At 51.9% G+C, this 6,000-nt stretch overlaps 1 protein-coding gene across 12 annotated transcripts in view; it reads right to left on the reverse strand.

The window, feature by feature from the left end:
- Positions 1–4,234, reverse strand: part of LRRC8D (leucine rich repeat containing 8 VRAC subunit D) — a 134,763-nt gene extending 130,529 nt beyond the window's left edge. For 7 of the 12 annotated variants that reach the window (XM_081495467.1, XM_081495457.1, XM_081495452.1 and 4 more), the window contains exon 1: positions 3,519–4,234. The gene's annotated coding sequence lies outside the window, so the exon portion shown is untranslated. Of the gene's footprint in view, positions 1–3,080; positions 3,418–3,518 lie in introns of those variants that run through there. The other 5 variants (XM_081495462.1, XM_081495463.1, XM_081495461.1 and 2 more) reach the window with 4 other exon arrangements.
- Positions 4,235–6,000: the final 1,766 nt, after the last annotated feature.

Below are 6,000 nucleotides of genomic sequence, written 5' to 3' on the forward strand. Positions count from 1 at the left end.
AAGTCATCCTCCACTCCTCTCTCATATGATTAGAAAGCAGAATTCAGATTTTAAAATCTCAAAAGACCTGAAGACTGGACCAAAATAAATAGGACAGTACTTAACAGGGACAAAAAACAAAAAACACCCACTCAGCTTCACACACACACACACACACAGGGACAAAAAACAAAAAACACCCACTCAGCTTCACACACACACACACACACACACACACACACACACACACACTTGCACAATGAACACAGGATGCAACAGCTAATATGACAAATACCTGGGAGTTCTGACTGTCCAGACCCTAAACATGAGTCTGTGCTGGGCTGTTTTGTAAGCTTAAGCTGCAAAAAGTAGATGTTTGTGCCTTGGTCTCAGGAAACAGCTGTCCCACTGTACTCTTTGTGGACCAGGTCAGGTCTCCATTACCATATTCAATTTCAGTCACCATAACTCTCCATAAAGGATGCTGACAAACTCAGGAGGCAGAAACCATGTACCATGTAGAACTGCGAAAAGAATTAGGACTATTTTGCTTTGAGAAAAGTTAATTGGCTGGAGCGGTAAGAAGGAAACATTATTCTGTCTTTGCGCCTTCGCAAGACTGTCTGAGGAGGTGGGTCATTCCAGAGGAATGGAATCAACAGAACAAAGTTTCAGGGAGGCAGTCATCAGCTAATGATCATACACACAGTCCAAAGGTATGATGGCATGTCTTTGTAAGTAGAGAGGTCCCTGTATCTGAGGGTATTTAAACAGATGCTGCCTCACAAGAGTTTACTAAAGAAGTTAGACCAAGACTTCTCGAAAATGCCCAGTCCAATTGTGACTTCCCCATCTGCCAGGATCTCTCAAAAATGCCTTTTTCTCTAATTAGAACTTGCCCAGATCCTAATCCCTTCAGGCCTGAGTGTAGCAGAAGTCCCCTCGACTGGCTTCCCAACTCACGGTCCTTCCTCATCTTTCAAAATCATCTCCTCCGAGGCCTGTGCTGAGATGAAACTTCACTTCACAGTGGCTTCTACCTTCCCTATCTAGGCAGAGTTTCTCAACTTTGGTACTACTGACATTTTGGACGGGATCATTCTTTGTAGTGGGGAACATCCTGCACACTGCAGGATGTTTAGCAAGATTCAGGGTCTCTGCTCACTAGGTGTTGGTAATGCCTGCCTCCTAGCTAGGACAAGCAAAAATACAACTGTGTCCGGATATCCCAAATGTCTGCTGGGAGGCAAAGTACCCCCCTGTTGAGAACCAGGCTTCTTGAGGCAAATAATTAACACCACTGACTTGTGGTTCAAGTCTTCCACTAACTACATCCCCTCTACCTCCCTTCATCAGATGTGTTCTCTGTTCCATCCAGGCAAACCTATTTTTGACCCATGACACACCTCAAAGTTTCCCCTAACACATGTGTCCTCCCTCTTCCACAATACACAAACACTCCCAGCTGGCTCCAAACACCCTTTCCATCTCCATATTCCTTGGCCTTCTAGACAAATGCAATCCCTTGCTTCTGACGGTGATCTCACATGGACCGTCTTGCTTGCTTTCTATTAGTACAAGAACCCTCTCCTTCTTGACTAAGGCACCCCAACACCCACTCAGGTTCTCTGCTTCCTGCTGGTACTCAATAAATATTGGGTGGACTTTTCAGAATGTCAATATCAGCTCCAATGATACATGAAAAACAGGGGAAATCCCTTACCAACTGCCATTTCAAGAACATATGTGATCAGGAGCACACGGGTTTGACAAAACTTTCATGTTTTCACAGTTAGTGCCAATTTAATACCTACAGTACTGAGACTGAATCAAGTCTGACTTCCAAAATACAGCTATCAAAATAATTTAACTATTGGGATATTAAAAACACAGCAAACTTTTTAAAAATCAAAAAGTTCTGAACAGTGTAAAAACTAGGAGGAAAAGGTCAAGTTTTGACAACTCTGTAAACCTTGGCTGAAAGAAAAAGATAGGAATATGGCTCAATACTTGAACTGTTGCATCATACACCACTCCACAGGATCATTAAGAGAATGGGGGACTGGGTCATGTAAGGACAGCTTCCTCTCCAACTTTCTAATGTGTTAGGTTTTAATCAACAAAGTACACACTCAGACGCCCTCAATAAAAAAGAGACAAATCTAAGATAAAATGTTCAAATATATAAATAAACCATGCCAATTCAAGATTTTGGATTGCTTTTTTTCCAGCTCCATGGATTACCATATCATTTCCTTGGCAGCTCCCTTACTAACCGACAGAGACCAAAGACTTTGTCTGCACCTTATTTTACCTGATTTTTATCTCCGGATCTTTCCTATCTTGTTCTTGTATTCTAACAGGGTTTTAGTCAGTGGGTGTAGAAGACAGGAAAAGAGAGGATTCTCACCCTGCGCTAGCTGATGGGAGGTGTCTGGTCAATATTAACGAGCTGTAAAAATAAATGCTGCCTGAAGACCCCATTTATTGGTTTTGGTGCAGTGTTCTTCCCACAGGTCTGTACCATGAAGAGGCCCCAGAACCTAGGAGGGGAAGGTCTGAATCACAGTCATTCTTGGCACTTGGAAGCGCCCTTTGGTTGTTTACGAGGTAAACAGCCCTCCCCAGAACTGCAGACGGGAATTCTCTGGCTGCACAGACTCTTCCAACCTCCAGCACAGAACACATAATAGGTGCTCAATAAACGCAGCCTGACTAGAATTTTATTAGCAAAGCTGCTAAAGAAAGTGTCCAGAAGTCAGCTCTCTCTTTACTCCTGAATCTCTTTCAAAATAATGTCCTCAAGCTTTCTTTGCCCAACAAGAATTTTTTTTTTTTCTAAGTCAAGGAGAAGGAAAGGAGGAAATCTGAGAAACAGAAGAAGCGATATATGCGTCCAAGGGGCTCAAGTTGGGCCCCAGGGCCGGCTAGGACTCCCCAGGACTTCTTCGCCCTCCTTCTGCCCACCTCCTGAGTACTCCACCCTCTCACCTTTGCACTTTTTCTTTCCTGAAACCTCCACCTCCCCATCTTCTGACACAGACACCCCAACTGCGTATCCAAGTGGGGCCGCACACCCCACCTCTCCAGCAGGGACCTACCTCTCCTCCCCTCGACCTGGGGCAGCTCTTCTTTACTGCAGCTGGCTTTTTAAGAAACTAAAAAAACTCATCTCTTTATCCGTGAGGGATACCCCCCCAAATAAAGGGGGTGAGAAACAGAAAGGCCCCTATGAACCCTCCAGTCAGCGGAGGTGTGATTCTGAGCAGCCACCCCCAATCCTCCTCCTTTCCAAGCCCCTGGAAGGGTTTCGCGCAGAAGTCCGGCTCCCAAGTGCCCACGCTTCCAAACAAGCTAGAAGCGGATTATACCGGTACCCAACCCGGAGATGGCCCGCGGCGGGCTGGGTGCACCTGCGGGCCCCCGGCTCCCTCCCCCTCGCGCTGGGGGCGGGGCGCGCCCTCACTTCCCAGCCCAGCCCACCCGGTGCGGGAAGGAGGCGGGAGGGGAGGCGTTTCTGGAGAAGTTGAAGGGCTCACCTTCTGGGCAGCGGGCCAGCGAGGCCAGACACCGAACACCCACCTCCGGGAAGAATCAGCGGAGCCGTAACCGGGTCTCCCCGCCCTTCCGATGGGGCGGAGGGAGGCGAGAGAAGGGAGCGCGCGTGGCGGGGAGTCGGAGAGGGGCGGTCGCAGGCCGGCACGGTCCTCTCACGGGGCCCACTCCGCGGCCCCGGCGCCCGCCGCTCAAATTGCCGAAAGCGGAACGATCTTCGGGGACCGAGGCGAGCGCTCGGCCCGCTTGTCGCCCGCGTCCCCCGGCCCGCGAGGTCCCAGCCGCAGCCTCCGCTCGGGCCGCGGCGCCGCGGGGCAGGTCGCCGGCGCCGGGGTGGCGCGTGTCGGCTCCGGCGCGGCTCCACCAGCACAGTCCTCGGCCCCTGCCCGGGAGAGGCGCGCACCAACCTTGGGGGGCAGCCCGGGCAGCTTTGGCCGCCTAGCCCCGGCTTAGGCGGAGGCGGGAGGTGGCGGCATCACCTGCGGCGTGCGGCTACTGCTGCTCCCGGACGCGCCGGGGCGGCGGAGGCGCGCGGCGCCCTGCACCCTGCTTCCGCGGCCCCGCCCGCGGTTGCCACCTCGAAGCGCGGCGGAGGAGCCGGGGCACCACGGGCGGCGGCGGCAGCGGCGGCGACGGGAGCAGCAGCACATGACTCTGTAACGGGGGGAATTAGACAAAGCGTAACATGGACTCCGGGCCCGTGCAGGCGCTGCAGCTTCGGGACCAACCGCAGCCGGCGAGCGCCGCCACTGGCTCGGCCGCAGCCAATGGGGGCGGGCCCGGGCCTCCATGTGATGGCGAGCTCTCTTCCCCCGCGGCTCTCCGGTGCCTGCCGGGGGTCGGGGCGCTTCCGCCGCCGGGCTGGCTGACCGGAGGGGAGGGATGGCGAGTTCGGTGGCCCGGGGTCGGGCACTGGCGGCGGGAGGCGGCGGCACCGCGCGCAGGTGCACCCGGCGGGGTGGGGGCGGCCGCCGGAGCTCGCCGTCCCCACAGCTGCTAATCAGTGAAATGCCCACCAGGGCCGGGCACGCTGCCCGGCGGCCAGTGTCGCCAGGCGGGCGAGAGTCCATCTCAGGAACGTTCACCCTTCCTGGGGCTAGCCTGTCAACTGAACTCTGATAGTAAGACGGGTGTGGGGCTGGGGTATGCCATGAAATGGTAGGGGGAAATTTGCCTAAAAGTCATTTCGGCGGCTTCCAACTGTACTTACCTGGGATATATAGGGCACATGTGGGGCTGGGGTATGCCATGAAATGGTAGGGGGAAATTTGCCTAAAAGTCATTTCGGCGGCTTCCAACTGTACTTACCTGGGATATATAGGGCACACACAACTTCATCTTGGCGCGAATAGCTTCCCGGCCTAATTTGTTCTGTCTCTGCTATTAAAGATGCAAGAGAGAGCCACTTATTGTTTTTATCTGAGTCTGCTCGCCGCGACTCCCCCCACCCCATTCTTTTTTTGCCAAAAATGTCTTGTATCTGAAGCAGGCAGATGAAAGTTTGTCTTCCACTAAACCGTGTTTCCCAACCTGGTAGTTTTCCCTCTTGTTTTTGTTGTAAGTTCAAAGTATATTTGAAGTCTTTTTCGTGGGTGGGGAGAAGCAGGAGTCAAGAAATAACGTCACGAGGGATGTTTGAAGTGTTCGTTTTTAACATGGCAGGTGGTTCCAGCCCAGTATCCCGATATCTCCTTTTATCTGAATCTACCTGTTTCCATGAACAATGAGTAATGAGTCTATGGCTCAGTCGTGTTTGACTCTGTGCAACACAATGGACTGTAGCCCATCAGGCTCCTCTGTCCGTGGTGGGCTTCTCCAGGCAAGAATACTGGAGTGGATTGCCATTTCCTTCTCCGGGGGATCTTCCTGACCCAGAGATCACACCTGTGTCTCCTACATTGCAAGCAGATTCTTGACCTGCTGAGCCCCATGAAAAATGGGAAATCTCATCTCTTCTACCAAGATGTCTCCATGTCAGTGAATGTTCAATCAACATTGCCTAAGCATCTAAACGTTCTTCATAAGCGTGCTGAAAAATGTTACGGGTACTCAGGAAGTGTGAGTTCAGATACAGTGAGAAAGTAGAGATTCGTTTTTAGGGTTTCAGGGAAGACTTCAGAGACAAGGGAGTAGAACTGACCCTCAGAGAGTGAGCACTTGTTCCCCTGACCCTGGAAGTAAAGAAGAGCAGCCCTGAGGTTGAGTATGAACAGAGCTCCAGCACACACTCAAGGGACTGTCCTAGACTACTTACAAGATGACACTAGATTTTGAGCCCTTCTCACCTCTTGCTCTCTCACCTTCCCTGTCCTGTCCCTTGTGCCAGCAGCCTCTCCTGTCCACACATGGAGCCAAGAAGGAGGTGTGTAGGCAGGAGCTGTGTGTCCCATGATCTAGTTACAGTACCAGATTCGCTGATCTGGGAGGTTGCTGCTGTTTTAAAACTGTTAACGTCTGGTGGTGTGA

Source organism: Giraffa tippelskirchi, chromosome 5, assembly GCF_054371585.1.
Source record: "Giraffa tippelskirchi isolate mGirTip1 chromosome 5, T2T-mGirTip1v1.2.pri, whole genome shotgun sequence".
Taxonomy (NCBI): domain Eukaryota; kingdom Metazoa; phylum Chordata; class Mammalia; order Artiodactyla; family Giraffidae; genus Giraffa; species Giraffa tippelskirchi.